The sequence below is a fragment of the Notamacropus eugenii genome, chromosome 6, assembly GCF_028372415.1.
Source record: "Notamacropus eugenii isolate mMacEug1 chromosome 6, mMacEug1.pri_v2, whole genome shotgun sequence".
In the NCBI taxonomy this organism is placed as follows: Eukaryota; Metazoa; Chordata; class Mammalia; order Diprotodontia; family Macropodidae; genus Notamacropus; species Notamacropus eugenii.
Genome location: NC_092877.1, coordinates 228161718 through 228180050, shown reverse-complemented (window position 1 = coordinate 228180050; position 18333 = coordinate 228161718). Strand labels below are relative to the sequence as shown.

General features: G+C 38.7%; 1 protein-coding gene across 2 annotated transcripts in view; it reads right to left on the bottom strand.

Annotated features, from left to right (window-relative positions):
* The window catches only part of STK24 (serine/threonine kinase 24), a 135974-nt gene that overhangs the window by 80575 nt on the left and 37066 nt on the right, over positions 1-18333 (bottom strand). The window lies entirely within an intron of this gene.

Genomic DNA, 18333 nt, shown 5'->3' with positions numbered 1-18333 from the left:
TTTTGTGGAGTATGAGTAAACTAACAGGGGAAGAATAAATTAAATCAATTTGTTACATTTTTTTTTTTTGTGAGCTTTTGTGTCACTAGTTAGATAGCAAGAAGACCTAAGTTCAAATATGACCTGAGACACTTAGCTATATGACCCAAGGTAAATGGTTTTCCAATTCTGACTTAACCTCTGTCTGGCTCAGTTTCCTCAACTGTAAAACAGGGGAAAGTAACAGTACCTATTCCTCAGGATTGTTGAGAGGATCAAATGGGATAATATTTATCAAGTGCTTTAAGCACAATGTCTGGCACATGTTAAATAACAAATTCTTGTTTCACTTCTTACCTCCATCCCCCTTTATAACATGCTTGTTGGAAGAAAAGCATTATGCTTTCTAAACTGACTTATTTCTAAACCAAGAGTTCTTAAATTAGAGTTTATGGGCTAAAAAATACCTACGTAATTGGCTGCCTTTGACATCTTCTTTATTTTAAAAAACATTATTCTGAGAAGTGATCCATAGACTTCAACAGACTACCAAAGGGATCCATGAAATAAAAAAGATAAAGAACCTTTGCTCTAGGAATACCCCATCCCCAAAAAGTACAACTGCTGAAACAAAAGTGTATCATTCCTTTTTCATGTGGTCATTAACCATAACAGTATAATTACACACTTAAGACAACAACCTATAATAATGAGACTGACACTATTTACTGTTTTCATTTCTCCTTGAAGATATAAGGTAAATATATCAATTACCGTATCTTTCCCCATGACCGTTGCAGATGTGATGCCTTTTTTTTGACTGTGCCAGTATTACTTGAAAATCATTTATTACTAAAGTGTCTTTGGCACAAGATTAGGTTGCATGGAATACTAGTTAAAACTGGATAATGACAATGTGCATGAGCTGAGAATTCTAGGCTGGGGCTCACAAAGGCAGAGAGAGAAATGTGTATCCATATGCCACTGATGAATACACTGCTGCTCTGTTTACCTTTTAAGTGTCCTGAAGAACAGAATTATACTATACTTACTTGATAAAAGTTTACCAAATTTCTGGTAATGGGGGGAAAAACAGGGAGGCACAATTCTGCGGTGGACCTTCAGATCATCAAGAATAATATTTCAAATGCCTTTGTTGACATATAAAATTCAGAAAATGGAAGGCACAGCCTAGCTTCTTTCCTTGGCTGGATGAGACTATGACTGAAATGTCACATATAATTTTTGCTGACTTCCTTCTTTTTCAGCTTTGTTAGAAGGTAAGGCTAGTAAGGATGAGGGGTATACTCAGAATGTGATATAAAAACAAAAATATCAACAATTTTTTAAAATTAAATGAATATAAAAGTTTATAAAAACTAACCTAGGCAAGTGAAAAGTCACTGACTAAATCTATAACTTTATTTTGTAGCCCTTCAGCAAAAGGTTTTTTAGAATGTACACCCCCATGTGCATAAATTTATTTATAAATAAACTGCTGCACTAATTGTACTTTATGAAAAAAAATTAGTAAAGAATGAGACAAAAATAAAATGGCTTTTGATTCTGTAGTCAAGAAGGAACCCCTGGAACTGACAGAATCGGAGGATGACACAGACAGGCCTACTCTTTAGGATAATCAGTTTGACAGCTAGCTATCTGGACAGTTGGAGAAAAGCAGAGACCTGAGACAAGAAGACCAATTAGAAGGCTACTGAAAGAGTCTAGGAAAGTTGTGACAAGGGCCTGAACCACGTGGCGACTGTGTGAGTAAAGAGAGACATGCCAGAGACAAAAAATTTCCAATCCTGAAAAAACAACATTGACCTCAATGGCAATGAAGGACGAGAGTGGCAAGCTGGAAAACAATGTTCCAGTTTAGCAAACTGCTTGCTGTTCTTTAGCATGATTTCAGAGAGGTTAGAAAACAGCTATTCTCTCTATAACTTCTGCCACTGCCTCTTTAAAAATGCATTTCCAGAAGAGTCTGCCACCTGTAAGTTCAGCAAAAATGTGGCTTTATTGTCACATCTGGTCTCTAGGATTCTGAGTCATTAAGAGCTCTTTGCCACCGTGTTTGCAACTGGAAACCTGGTTGAAAATTGTCCCAATTAAGACATATGCTCTGATAGCCTGACACTAAATGCAGTATGGTTCTGTAACACCTCTATTTGCCCTCTGGCAACTCATCCTTAAAATTCATTACTACCTAGTGCTTCATTGTTGCATAAATATAAGCCAAAAAACACGTGACTGCTGCAAAAAGTTACCTCATATTCTTTTATCAGGGCTGTTCCTTCCAGAAAACAGAGGACGAGGGAATTAAGATTAGTAGAATGAAGAGAGTGCTGGGTTTGGAGTCAGGACCTTGGTCACAATCTTCCTCCTTGTTCCCTGGGTGACCTGAGAAAAGTTCCTTTAACCTTTTCCAGTCTCATTTGTAAAATGAGGGGTTTGGACTAAGAAAGCCACAAAGATCCTTCCAGCTCAAAGCCCAGGATCCATGTGGTACTCTCTGGTTTGCAAAGTTAATTTCCTCACAACAACCCAGTGAGACTGGCAGCATGAGTCAACACTGTGGTTTATTACTAGAAGTTAAAAAGGTGATCTTCCATAAAATACTCTTCAGAATTTTTTCCTGAAAAACTTACCTTTATTTACAATGGTCACGTTAAGTGAGTTCTCTCAAACCTATTCACCAGCCTGCTACCACCCTTACCACACTATTCCTCCAAACAAACAGGAGATGCTAGTTAACTTCCCACTAAAAGGAAGCCAGATGAGAGGTTCTAGGAGCGATCTGTTTCAGCAAAAAGCAGGTAGCAGGGAGTACAATCTAATAAACTTAAAACACCCACAAGGAAATTTGATTTCATCACACTATGCAGTGCTCATTGTGGGAACTCCCTGGTATAGTAGAAAAGAGCACTGCTTTGGAGTCAGAGGGCCTTCCACCTCTGGCTTTAAGCAAGCAGCTTAAATTCATTAGGCCTCAGTTTCCTCACATGTAAAAAATTAAGTTGAAACAGATGATCTCTGAGGTCTGTTCCAGCTCTGGAAATCAGAACCACAACACTTTGACCTTAGACAAGTTACTTAAAACTCCCTAGAACTCCATTTTCATTCTTGGAAAATAAGATTTTGGACTAGATATACCATAAGATCCCTTCCAGCTTTAGCTCCTAAGGATCCCAAAACTAAATCCAGTCTGTAAATTTTGCAGGTAAATCCTTGGAAGTTTTGCCTGAGGCAGATAGAGGTTAAATGACTTGGGGGGGGGGGGGGGAGTCTGAAATAGCATTAGAAGGTACTATAGAATTCAACTAAATCAGTGAAAACCATATCATAAGACTACTTTCTCCTCCTTGACCATCCAACCTCCATCTGACTTTCTGGAAGAATGTTTCTCTTCAAAGTCAGTTTTCAATGACTTCCCACTGAAGCACATTCTAGCCCTGAAAATTAGCTGAGTATCAGAGTAGCACAGGACTCTAGCAAGGTTGCCTGAGGCTGTGACTTAAATAGAAGTACCCTAACCTCAGAAGTTGGCTAGAGAACAAAGCAGAACACTGGGTGCCAAATGCCCACACTTCCTTGACTTTAGCAGAACACTGAATAACCCCAGAGCATCAACAAAATAGGCAGAAATGAGCTCTTTTATAGTAAAGAGACAACCTATCAATCACCAAAGTGGTCAATCAACCACTGAGTCTTCTCTGTCTTTAGATGTTCCTAAGAGTCTATTAAGTGAATAACTAAGCTAGAACACCACTACTACTACTACTAAGAAGGTTAAAACTCTCTCCCTATTTCCTTCAAAGATTTTCATTTGGTTCAACATTCATTTACATGACTTTCCGAATTGTCATCTCCTTAGTAACCTCAACACTATGTATTACATGCTCAGAAAACAAGACTTTTTACTTTTCTTGGCCTCAGGGACCATCTGTTTCAACTTAATTTTTTACATGTGAGGAAACTGAGGCCTAACGAATTTAAGCCGCTTGCTTAAAGCCAGAGGTGGAAGGCCCTCTAACTCCAAAGCAGTGCTCTTTTCTACTATACCAAGGAGTTCCCACAATGAAATTAAAGTTCCATACCTAGGAAAATAACATTTAACCTTCCTACTTCTTCTCACTTACACTTGCAGGGCTTGCAAAATTGCTTTGTTTGTCTCTCAATGCAAGTCACTACAGCAATTCATTAACATATGTGGTTCACAGTAACAACCAGTTCCCACCTGTCATAGGAGTCAGGATTTGAACCCAAGCCTTCTGGCCCCAATGTTAAAGGTCACTATCACAAGTAGTGACCAGTATTACTGTGACCCACTCATCTTTTCCTCATCTGTAAAATTAGAGTTGGATTAGATAGAGGATCTCACCATCCTGAAACTTGTGCTGCTCCTCGTTAAACTTGAATAAAAATATTCTGACAAACTGACAAAACTCCAATGTACAAACTTAACCTATAGCAAGTCATGTGTGTTAATGGTGATATCAGATTATTTTATATACTAATGAGTCTTCTAATTTTTGAAATGATAATTATTCTGGCTAGCTATTTATTCAATCATCATGAGTAGTATTATTCCAACAAAAAAAAAGTAGTAATAAATTCAAAGTCAACAGAAAATAAAAACATTTCTCCATATCTATCCACTTGAAATAATTTCTGATTTCCAGGTGAATAATTGGGGGAAAAAATATCACCTTTGTGTCAGTGCTCACTCCATTATCTATCACCAAGACAAAACTTGCTCACCAGGTCTCAGCCAGATCGATTCTTTTAGTTTTCCATCCACTAGCATTACCATTTGTGAACATTTTCCCAGGGAGATAAACACACTGGTTTTCTTCATTGTTACAGTGCCCAAGAAACCATGAGGTCATGTGCTTAACCTTGGCCAGTGAAAAATGCAACTTGAAAACTATAAAGTGGAACAATTGTTATTATTACCCACATAACCACAGAAATTGTCTTGACCTTTATGAAGGAATAATGCCTCCTTAACTTCTAATAATAACGACAATGTTCAACTAACCTAGGCCTCTAGCTAATAGTGATTCATCCCTGAAGCTTACCCGCCCAGACCTGCCAGAGCTCTTTCACTCTGCCCAGAATTCCCCTTTAATCACCCTCCCCAATAAAAGACAATTAAAAATTAAGAGAGTGAGGGAAGAATTAAGAGAGAAGGGAAAAATAAAGGGGATGGGAGGAAAAGAGCAGAGAGAGAATAGTATAGAGGTGGAAAGCCAGAGCAATACAAAATTGGGTTGATGGACCCAAATGGACTCAGAAATAAGGAAGAAAAGGTAAAGTGTTATTAAGTTATGCAGCTCAAGAAGCAAAAATACAAAGAGATTAGAGAAATAGACACTATAGGTAAACTAAACATCAAAGGGATTTTTTTTTTAACACATCTATTTTGTCCTGGACCTGTAACTTCATCATTCAACAGTGTAGGAAGTAGAAAGGAACAATGTCAGGCTCCTGAACAACTTAAAGTCTTTGCTGCCTGGGGCACTGAGATGTTAAGTGGCTCAGTCAGCTAGGAAGAGAGAGCCTACGTGACAGAGGGAACCAAACCAGGTCTTCTTGACTCTAAAACCAGTTCTCCCTCCCCTACACCACAAGGCTGCTTCTTTTCACATGCTTAATTAACACCTGTTTGCTGATTGACAGATAAAATCTCAATACAAAGAATATTAGATCACAGCCTGGTTCGATGGAAAGATAGGATTAGATAGATAAATAATAAAAAGGGAAGTTAAAAGCGGAAGAGAAGCAGAGGGAGAATGGTATGGAGATAACCTGGGAAGCATGGGGAAAGCTGATTCCCATGCAAGATAAGGCAGAAGCTTAGCTATCAGGGACCAAATACATTTACTGAGAGGTAAAACAAAAATAGTGTCTATCAAGTTACAGTCTAAAGCCTAAAACATCATTTTTAAAAGTTAGTTACACCACTTCAAAACAAAGTGAATCTCTCATCTCTCCTACAAATTCCAACCAGCCTCAACACAGAAGTGACCAGCATTACTTCCCTTCCTCAGAAGGTTTTGTGAAACCCAAAGCTTTCTCTGCTCTTTATCTATTAAGGAGGCAACTTGAATTTATTGTTAGGATAGGTGTAGATAGGTTTCTCTGCCATACAAGTGAAAATGTTAACTATGTCCCTGTCACTTTAGAGCCAAAGAGAAATGTCATGGCTTTGTCTGTTTGGAGCTCAGGTTTCTTCAGTGTTGCATTAGAATTTTATAGCCCCTTGGGAGAATTCATCAAGGTAGTTTAGTGATGATTTTAAACTATTTTATACTTTAAAACCTGAACTGCTATTATGGTTTCCTTTTGTCTCATCACTGTAAAATACAATTAGTATTAGTTATGAATGCTTAAGATCACTTAGCTTGAGATGCACTTAACACCTTTCTCCATTTTCTGGGCAACGACCAAAATTTGTCACTTGCTTTTTAATGAAGATAAAGAATTACACAAGTTTACAGTGCTTTTATAACATTCACTTACTACACATAACCAACACCATGGCACTAAATAGAAAAACATGACCCATAACTCTGGTAGTTCTGGCATGCTTACAGAAATATAGTTTCATATTGGGATCAACTTGCATACAAACTATTTATACCCAGATTCTACCATCCCCTGGATGTACACTTTCAATAACTTCAGTCTAAATCAAATAAAAGTGCATTTCTGCCAGTGCCACGGCCACGGAATAAATCTGTGGCTTTAAAACTAAGGCAACCAAGTGGATTCAATAAGACTCATTCCCAAATTATCATGATCACCATGACACCTTACATTTCTAGAAGACTTTACCACTTGTACTTTCACCTTCATTATCTCGTCTGACCTCACCTGGGAGGTATATCCTCATTTTTAGGAATGAGGAAACTGAGACTGCAACACAAGGTGCAGTAAGAAAACAATTCAAACACTTGTTAAGTACCAAGGTACTATGTTGAGTAATGAGAATGAAAAGTAAAAATAACAGTCCTTGCCCTCAACAAATTTACAAACTGACAGAAGGGATAAGATGTAAGGAAACAACTATTACACAAGTCAGAAAATGAAAAGCACAGAACAGGTAAGAAAAAAACATTACAAATTAAAGGTGAGAAAGGACCACTTCTATTGAGAGGGCGAGAATTGGTAGTACATTACCATATCAGGAAGGAGTAGTCTGGTACAATGAATTTCAAGTCAGTGGATCAAGGTCTGAAGTGGTTTTCTATTTGCTCCCTTGACCAAGCCACTTAATTGGTCTATACCTTGGTAAAAAATGAGGGGATTGGATGAGATAGGTCCCATAATAAGTCTGCAATGGAGAAAACAGTATTTGACCTAGGTCCTGAAGGATTTTAATCGACTGAGAGTCTTATCTAAAATTTGAAGTTATCATGTACAGAAAGGCATGTAAGCTACTTAAGACTTGCCTCAAAAGATGTTTCTTAGCCAAATGAAATTATAATCATATTTGAAACCTGGTTACTGGAACTTGCCATTTTTAGATTAAGTGACTGTTCTTCTGAGTCTAACTCCAGGTATGGATAGCAAGAAAGGCGGTCTGAGCCTCCAATCCATGATGCCAGTAAGCCTGTGAGATCCTGGTAAGAACTGCAAAAGGTGATCTCATGGGAAGGGTGGGAGAGCAGCTGTTCAGCCTGGGCTGAGGTAGGATTCTCCTGACTCAATTTCCCCACTGACACCTGGCAGACTTTAAGCCTGACTCAATGCAAGTGGACAATCTAATCCTGCCTGGAATTGACATGAAGTTGGGGAGATATTGTATCCCTGCATTGTCCCTACTCTTGGTGGCAATTTCCTATAGTCAAAAGGTTTGTAAGCTTAATACCAGATCTATTGAATTATAGATTATTGGTAGGGGAACATCTGAGGTTGTCTAAAATTAAGCTATTAGGAATAGGACTTTAGACCAACAACAAGTTAGGGTGCTTTAATTCTTAGTAATAGTGTGGAGACAAGTAGGTCAAGAGCTTGTGAAGTTAGCAATATAAATATTATTTGTGTCTCAGTTGGTTAATGTTTAAAAAGAAATCCTTTTGTGGTCCATATTGTAAATGCTTTAAGAAGAAGTATCACCTGACCAAAAGTTTGAATTGTTTTATCTGTTACAAACTCTGCTAAAAATGAAAAATAAAACTTAAAAAGAAATAAAATAAAATAAAATTTGAAGTTATCTCAACCTCTATCGCAGTGCTGTACACAAAGAAGACACTGACCAAATATTTGTTAAAATGGGAGGGAGGGAGATGGGGATCAGAAAAAACGGTGAATCCAGTCCAAACCCGGAGGACAGGGCACACACATGTACCAAGGAGTCCACAGAAGACAGAATGAGAAGTAGAAACACATGCACCACAAATGCTCCTCATGGTTTTAACTTGGCCAAAACTCCCTTTCTTGCCCATTTGGCTCCTGATGGCTTATAGCTGAGAGGTTACTCACTCTGAATGAGCGGTTGCTCATATTGTGGCCTGTCTTCAAGACCGTTTAGTGAATGTTTATATCACCAAGTATATTAATGGACATTCACAAATTAGAAATTAGTGATCAATTCCTGTCTGCTTATTTATCAAAACTTACCCATCCCTTCAGGAAGCATCTCTCACAACTACTTCTGCTTCCATGTTTCTCTCACTTCTCCAAACTCCTCAAAAATGTCATCATCTGCGCACCTCTACAGCTTGGCTCCTAATTACCACTGCTTTATTTCAGGCATTTGGTTTGTTTTTCCAAGTCATCAAATTCCTGAAGGGCAAGGATATCACATATATCAAGCAGCACAAGTGCTGAATACAGCACTTGTTAAATGAATGGCTAAGGTCCCCAAGAACATCAAACCTACAGGTGCCATCAGTCACAGCCATGCTAGTAGTACCTTACAACAGTGCTGTGTCCAATAGGAAGGGCAGGCTTAATCAATGTTTCTGATGATGAAAATCAGTGAGAGTGATGGAGTTTCTTTCAAGAGGAGCACTAGGGTTTTTCAGCCTTTCTTTACATTTCCATCTGGTCACCTGGTAATGATTAGCAATAATTCATCTTTATAGAGCACTCCAGAGGTTTAAAAAACAATTTCCTCCACAACAGCCCGGAGAGAAATGTAGGGCAAGTTTCATTACCCCCCAATTTCCAGATGAGGAAAGGAACATAAGAGAGTTCATTCAGGGACTTGCCAAAGCTCAAATCTGCCTAATGGGCAGATCTCAAATCTAGGACTTCTGGCTCCAACTCAATGCTAACTGCTACCTGCCTTAACCAGCTCATGAGCATAAAGACGTTGCCAATCACTCTGCTCAACTTTCTTGTCCAAAGTAAGTAGAGTTCACCTTGAGTACTGCCCTGACCTAGCAGACTTCACTGTAGGAGAAAACAATCTGCCTCTGAATGTTCATGTTGAGAGTAGAGATTTCTATTTTATCTTTATCTTTCCTACAAAAAGTAGGAACAGAAGGGAAGGAAGAGGCAGGAATAAGCATTTAAATAGTGCCTACTCCATGCCAGGTATGCACTTTACAATTATCTCATTTGATCCTCACAACAACTCTGGAATGTAGCAGCTGCTATTATCCTCATTTTACAGTTGAAGAAACTGAAGCAAACAAAGGTTAAGTTATCTGCCTAGGGTCACACTGCTAGTAACCATCTGAGACCACATCTGAGACCAAGTTTGGACTCAGGTCTCCCTGACTCCCAGCCCAGCACTCTATCCATTATGCCAACAGCTGCCTCTGGAAAGTGCCTGCCTGGCCCAAAGTAAATGCTTAATACATGTTTGCTGAATTGAACTAAATGTAATGAATAACTGGTTATGGTTGAAATTTTCAAGAAACTAGGTAAAAATATAGGAATTAATCCAGATCTGAAATTGATAAAGAAGAGCAAGGAAATCACATAAGTCAAGAAAATTTCCTACCCGTAGTTCTCCCAATGGCCTTGTGGGAGACCCCAGGTACTAGGCACCAGGTTACTGAAACACATTGCAATTTCACGGCGGGGCTGGCATAGTTGGGAAAAATCGTACCTAAAGCTTCAGAAGAGCTTTGTTCTTCCCATAACTTGAAGAGGCCGCTCCACAGTATCACAAATTACAGGCATCATTAGGAAACCTCTTGGACTCTATGATTTTTCAGCTACAATTGCTTCAGTTCTGTCAGTGGCACGCACTAAGCTAAGGGACAGTGTGGGAAGGGCTTCAGACCACCAATACTGACGAGAAAGTGAGCTTTTCCAAAACACCCCTTGGAAGTCTTTTCTAGATCCCTGGTGATTATACTTTGGGTCCTGACCTAAGACTGGTATCCAAAGAGGTTATTTGATTTTTCTAAAGTAACCTAGGTAAGTTAGTAACAGAGTGAGGAACAGAATTCAATTTGCCATCTCCTGGGACAGTGTTCTTACAATACACAGCACTACAATCAAGTATAAGAGCTTCCCAGAACCCCCTGGCTGCTAATTCATATATTTTGTACACTTAAATGTGTACTTGTTTCCCCTAATATAATTTCCTTGAGTACTAGAATTACTTCATTTTTGTCCTAGTATACTCTGCCTCTAGAACAGTGTGGGGCACTAACAACTCTTTAGATAAGATGGCTCAAGTAGCTGCATCCATACTTTAAACTTTATCCACCTTAATATTTTTCAATCTTGTTCACAAAAGTACCCTGAGAGACTGTCATACTCTTTGACGACATCAATATACATTATGTTTCTGGCATGTTCTCTACCACCCTGCCAACCCTAATCAAAAATGAAATGGGGTTATTATCATGTGACATTTTTAATGAAACCAAATTTATATTTAATAATCATCCATATTCTTTTCCAAATGTTCACAAATCATCTGCCATATACTTGTCTTCTCCAAACTTTGGCCAGGCATCAATGTCAGGCTTTTGGGTCTGTAACCTCTCATCCTTTTTCTCCTTTTTAAAATCCAGGGCAACATTTACTACTGTACTTCCAGTTTCCTGGCTCCTCCCCTCTTCCCCATGAATTGGCAATGATTACTAGTTGGGAGTTCTGAGACCACAGCTATAATTTCTTTCAGAATCCTGGAATAGTTGTAATTCATCTAGGTTTGGATATCTGAACTCATTTAAAGCAGCTCCTAGCCAGTTTTAATTTGCTCTAACATGCTTGTTCCAATCTCTCCAGTTTGGAAATCATTCTCCTTCTCCAATAAAACAGAAGAAAAAGAACTGACTAGAACTGTCATTTCTTTGTCTTGCTAACTACTATATTATTTCCCCCAAAGAATAACTTAATAATGAAAGCCCACAGGTGATTTATTTCTATTATAGTACATTCAGTGGGAGAACAGATGCGGTTTGCAGCTCAGAAAGAGAAAAAAATTCCATGGCTTTTTTTTTTCATATATATCACATATAAACCAACAAAATGGACACTTAATGGGGTGAGACATGTAAAAACAAGTGGACCTGGTCTCTTAAGGTACAAAACAAAAGCAAATCAGAATCTACATGCAGTTTTTCTACATACTACTAAAGACTTATGAACTGAAACCAGGTTGGCCTAAGGGATACTGCCTAGTATTTTTTAACAAAAAAAGAGTTTTTTAAAATAAAATATTTACTACAACGAAATTCTCATATCCACTCAAGTGAACTAGATATCGAAATTACGTGGCCTTCCCCCACCACAAATCAGAGGAAAACAAGAGTATTTAGCAATGAAACCATTAGGCTTGGTTGTCATATATCTATCTGGCACAGGAGACAAAAGCTCAGAAATGAGAGCTGGAAAAGTATTTAGAAATCATCTAGTCCAAATTCCTCATTTTACAGATAAAGTCAAGAGAATCAACACTAACAGTTCATATTTATATAGACTTTATTCCACAAACTACTTTCCTCACAATGCAATGCAAGCATTATTTCCATTTTGCAAATTAGGAAACTGAACTTTCAAAAGTTTGAGACATGATGGAATGTCATAAAGTAAGCTAAAGACTAGAACCTGAGTGCCTCCTGTTTCCTGGTCCAGTGTTCCTTCCACTATGCCTTACCTCCCCCCTTGCCACATGAAAAGCACCTGGCAAAGCACCTGGTGCTGATTCTATTCCAGCTGAGATTTAAAAGGTAGGGGGACCATTGCTCATACAAAAGCCAACTGAAATTTTGCAGGTTATATGGCAAGAGAAGGTTATCCCCCATGAGTTCAAGGATGCCTCCACTGTCCATCTCTATAAGGGAAAAGGGAATAGATTGTCCTGCGACAATCACAGTCAGGTCTCTCTCTTAGTCACTGCTGGCAAAATTCTTGCTAGAGTCCTCCTTAACAGGCTGATCCTTCACCTGGAAGATGGGCATACACCTGAGAGCCAGTGTGGCTTCAGAAAGGGCCAAGGAACAGCTGATGTGGTGTCTACTGCCTGACAACTCCAGGAGAAATGCCAGGAACAGAACGGAGGGCTGTACACAATGTTTGTGGATCTGCCCAAGGCCTTTGACACTGTTAGTCATGAAGGCTTATGGAAAATTATGTCAAAATTTGGATGCCTGGAGAAGTTCATCAATATTGTATGTCAATTTCATGATAGCATGTTTGCCTGAGTTCTGGATAATGGACAAAGCTCTTGTGCCTTCCCAATCACCAATGGAGTGAAACAGGGCTGTGTGCTTGCTCCCATGCTTTTTTAGCATGATGTTTTCAGCCATGCTGACTAATACTTTCAATGAGGATGAAAACAGCATCAAGGTCAACTACCGTACTGATGGTAAGTTCTTCAATTTGAAAAGGTTACAAGCCAAGACCAAGTGGAGGGAGTGTTGGTGTATGATTTTCTGTTTGCAGATGGTTGTGCACTCAATGCAGCCTCTGAAGCTGAGAAGTAACAAAAGTATGGATCAATTCTCTGCTTCCTGTGCTAATTTTGGCCTAATAAGTAACACCAAAAAAACACAGGTGCTCCATCAGTCACCATCACACCATCCATATGTGGAACCATTGGTTACAACAAATGGAGAAGTTTTGAAAACTGTGGATAAGTTCACTTACCTTGGTAGTGTACTTCCTAGGGATGTACACATTGACAGTGAGGCTGATGCATGGATTGCCAGAGCTAGCTCAGTGTTTGGGAGGCTCCAAAGAAAGGTTTGGGAGAGAAGAGGTATTAGACTGACTACCAAATTGAAGGTCTGCGGATCCACTGTGCTGCCCTCATTGTTATATGCTTGTGAAACATGGGACAATCTATCAGCACCATGCCAGGAAAATTAATTGCTTCCGTTTGAACTGTCTTAGGAAGATTCTGAGGATCACCTGGCAAGATAAGGTACCAGACACTGAAGTTCTTGCTACAGCTGAACTGCCAAGTATTCAAACTACGCTTCAGAGAGCACCCTCCAATGGACTGGCCACGTTGTTCCGAATGCAAATTGTACACCTGCCCAAAAGACTATTTTATGGAGAAATTGCATGGGGCAGGCAATCACATGGTAGCCAGAAGAAACGATACAAGGACACTCTCAAGGTCTCTCACAAGAACTCTGGATTTGACTGTGCAACATGGGAGACACTGGCACAGGACCACTCAGCATGGCGTGCCCACATAAGAAAGGAACTGAGACAGCACAAAGTAAATGCAGGATGCGCAAATTTGGGATATTCACCCCAAATATTCACATGGACTATCTGTGCCCAACTTGTGGTAGAACATTCCGAGCTCATACTGGTCTGATCAGCCACAGTCAGACACAATGAAATTTCACTTTACAGCGGTGATGTCATTTTGGTCCTCTTTGAAGACGGACAAAGGACAACAACCAACCACCTCCTCCCCTCCTTTTTTATAAAGGGGATAATGAGGTGATAGATCACTTGAGTACAATAAGGGCTACTTTTGAAATAGGGCTTTACTTTGGAGAACTCTTAAAAATTAGAAATAGCTATCAAAAATAGCTCTCTTCAACCCTAGTTTTGGTGAAATGCTGCTTAATTTTATGCTTCTACATACATTGCTCATTTATTTAAACATGAATCCTTCTTTTCTATAAATAAAGTGTACTAGGGATCTGCAAACAATTTAGAAACTTTGAAAAGCCTGCCTATCAGATGAATTTGAACAGTCAATCCCACCAGGCAGACAGAATTTGTCTAAAACACAGACATCTGTAAACTGCTAAGTGCTCCACTGAAAATGCTGCTATGGTTTCAGATTCTCTACATTCCAGCTAGGTCTCTTCACTCTTTCCAACAAGTCTGCAATCCAATCACTGCCAGAAACTCCCTGAGATCTGACAGAACTGAGGTTTAAATGGTCAATACTCTTTCAATGAAGACTATACAGGGAGTATAAGTTTACAACATAAGGACAAAATTTAACACTAGTCACAGAAAAAAAAAATCTTTCTGAAGATATTTTAAAATCAGGAATTTTGAGTTGGGTAAGTTTATCTTATTTTGTTTCTCAGAGATATTAAACATCTACACAACTCTAGAAATAAGTGTAAGCAAAAATGTTTTTTAAAATAATGTGCAATGCCTAATTCTTACCTTCATTCAAGCTTTTACTAAGAAAAAAAACCATGCTTTTTTTGAGAAAATTGATCCTTAAAGTTCAAGGATATTTTACTCAGGTGTCACTATTAGATATCTAAAGTAGCCTCCCTTCCTTTAAGTATAGAGGAAGGAGTTCAGAGCCTACTTCTGAGAGACAGAGGCTAAGCTGTCCCCCAAAACCCTCTAAATACCTTTAAATAAAGACTCTAAAATTCTAGAGTAGCAGAACCCACAAAAAGACAGAGTGAGCAATTTTCCAGCCCAAGACAACTTATAAGGTCAGCAGGAAAGGTCTGCTGCAACAGGGTGAGAGAGCAGCGAAGTCCAACACTGGCAGCAGACCAGGCCCCAGCAGATCAAGTGCAGGCTTCAAGCTGACTGAATCAGTGTCAGCAATGGCAGTTTCAAGACCTCTCAGCCTACAGCTGGGTCCCTTTGCTGGCACCAGGGGCAAGACTGTTGCATTACCTATACTTAAATCTGAGTCTTAGTCCCAGTGTGAGGAGGAAAGTTAGCACACCAGAATTTGCAGATGCAGGGGAGCAAGGACTCTGAACACAGTTACAGGGTTGAAAAAAGAGCTTGTGGTCACTCACAAACCAGTGCACAGTACAGGAGAGTAGTAAACACACCTCTCCCTAGATCATACCACCTTAAAAGAGACAAAAACCTACAGGTCCCCAGAATTACCTCTGAAAAGAGCTGCACAAAAAAACTAAAGTTTGGTACAGTGCCCCTGCACTTGGGAAGCAGGGCTCCATTTTAGTATAGTGCCAAAAGGCATGAAATAGGCTGGAAAATGATCAAACCACAGAAAAAAACTCTGACCATAGAAAGTTACTATGGTGACAAGGTCAAAACCCATACTCAGAAGAAGATAACAAAGTCAGAATTCCTGTATCCAATGCCTCAGAGTTTAAAAAAAAAAAATAATTGGTCTCAGACCACTGAACAGCTCAAAAAGGATCTTAAAAAGTAAGAGAGAGAGGGAGGAAAAATTGGGAAGAAAAATGAGAGTGATATAAGAAAATCATGAAAAAAAGAGTCAACAGCTTGGTAAAGGAGGCACTACGTAACAGGCCAAACGGTAAATGAGGCACAAAAACCCAATGAAGAGAAGAATGTACCTTGAAAAGCAGAATTGGCCAAAAGGAAAAGGAAGAACAAATGCTCACTGAAGAGAATGATTCCTTAAAAGTTAGGATTGAGCAAGTGAAAGCAAATGCCTTTGAGACAACAGGAAACAACCAAACAAAATCACAAGAATGAAAGTACAGATGAAAATGTGAACTATTTCATTGGAAAAACAACTGACCAGGAGATCCAGGAGAGATAATTTAAGAATTGTTGGACTATTTTAAAGACATGATCAAAAAAAAAAGAGCCTAGACATCACCTTTCAAGAAGTTATCAAGGAAAACTGCCCTGATATTCTAAAACTAGAGGGTAAAATATAAATTTAAAGAATTCACTAACCACTTCCTTAAAGACCAGAAAAATGAAAACTCCCAGGAATATTACAGCCATGTTCCACACCTCCAAATCAAGGAGAAAATACTGTAAGTAGCCCAAAAGAAGCAGTTCAAGTACTGTAGCAACACGGTTAAGGTTACACAAGATTTAGCATCTTCCACATTAAAGGCTCTGAAGGGCTTAGAATATGATATTCCAGATGCCCCAATGGAGGGGCACTGTACTACTGTATTTCCTAGGCAAGACCTAGGATTACAACCAAGAATCACCTCCCCAGAAAAACTGAGTATAATCCCTTCCAGGGGAAAAAAATGGATATTCAATGACATAGAAGACTTTCAAGCATTCCTGGTGAAAAGAACAGAGCTAAACAGAAAATCTGACTTTCAAATACAACTTGCAAAAGAAGCATATAAAAGTAAAAAGGAAAGAGAAATCAACTTTCCTACATGGGAAAACATTTATAAATCCTAAACACTTTCTCACTGAGTGGGATAGGTTTAGTGAAGACTTCTCAGATTGTAATTCTTCTCCCAGGGGTGAGGTAAGACCTAGAGACTCAAGGTTACAATATTTTTAGAATAGAATAGTTCCATATAAGGATATAAAACTGTGTAGTATATTAGGGTCTCAATGACTGGATAAAACTTACATAATTCCTCGATGTCTTCATTTCAAAAGGGACTGGTTAGATTTCGTGTCTAGAATGTAAGATCATATTCTCAGCTAATGAAGATAATGGTCAGTGGGGGAGGAGGGACTTGCGTTAGGGTCTATATAAATCATTGTCTTTTCTTTGTCTTTGGCTTTCCTACTCCAGGTGAACTGGTGTAGGATTGTCCCGCTTCTCGAGAATCGAATAAATCAACTTTCTGTCATCACTTTGAGAGGCCTCTGAGTAATTAATTGAAGTAGGGACCTGAGCCATCCCACACATCTCATTAGTGCAATTGGAAAAACTATACACAGAAAGCAGAAGAGTGAGTACAATGTGACGGTATGATTATTAAAAAAAAAAAATTAAGGAATGAGAAAAAAGAATGCACTGGGAGAAGGGGAAAGGCAGAAGCAGAATGAGAGAAATTATCTTACTATAAAAGAGGCCTGAAAGAGATTTTTACAGTGGAAGGGAAAATGGCGGAATGGGGACAGGAAAACATGAACCTTACTCTCATCAGAATTGGCTCAAAGAGGGAATAGTATACACACTCAGCTGGGTACAGAAATCTGCCTTACCATACAGTAAATTAGGAAGGGAAGGGGATGGGGAGGGTAGGGGGGAGCTGAGAAAAGAGAGGGCAGTTTGGGGGAGGTAAAAATCAGAAGCAAAACCATTTTGAGCATGTACAGGGTAAAAAGATAAGAGTAGGATAAACAGGGAAAATAGGATGGAGGGAAATACATAGTTGATAATCATTACTGTGAGAAAATATTTTACAGTGAATTTCTCTGACAAAGACTTCATTTCTCAAACATATAGGAAAATGAGTCAAATTTATAGAAATAAGAGCCATGTCCTCAACTGAAAAACTCTCAAAGGATATGAACAGGCAAAGCAATCTATACTCATATAAAAAAAAAGCTCTAAATCACTATTGATGAGAGAAATGCAAATCAAACAACTCTGAGCTACTAGCTCACACCTGTCAGACTGGCTAATATGACAGAAAAGGAAAATGACAAAAGTTGGAGAAAATGTGGCAAAATTAAAAACACTACTCTACTCGTGTGAAGTTGTATACTGATTCAATCATTCTGGAGAACAATTTGGAACTATGCCTAAAGGGTTATTTAAAAAGGGGCTATAAAACCCTTGACCAAACAACACCACTACTAGTATCTAGTACCACTACTGCATCCCAAAGAGATTTAAAGAAAAAGAAAAGGATTTATGTGTACAAATTTATGTATAGCAGGCCTTTTATGGTGGGAAAGAATTGAAAATTGAGGGGATGTCTATCAATTGGGAAATGGCTAAACAAGTGATTATGATGGAATACTACTGTGATCCACCCTAACCCTAAATGAAAAGTGAGAAAGAAATGGTAGAAATTGAATGCTGACCAAAGATACTTTTTCTTTGGGATTTTTTTTTCTGGTCTGTGTTTTCTTTCTGACTACACACTTATAACCTATGTCAAATTGCTTGTCTCCTCAATGAGAGGGAAAGGTTCAGCAGAGATTTAGAATTCAAAATTTGAAGAAAAAAATGTTAAAATTGTTTTTACATGTAATTGGGGGAAAAAAATATTAAATAAGATTTTTTAAAAAAAAAACTTACTATTGAGCTCAAGACCAATGTAGGGA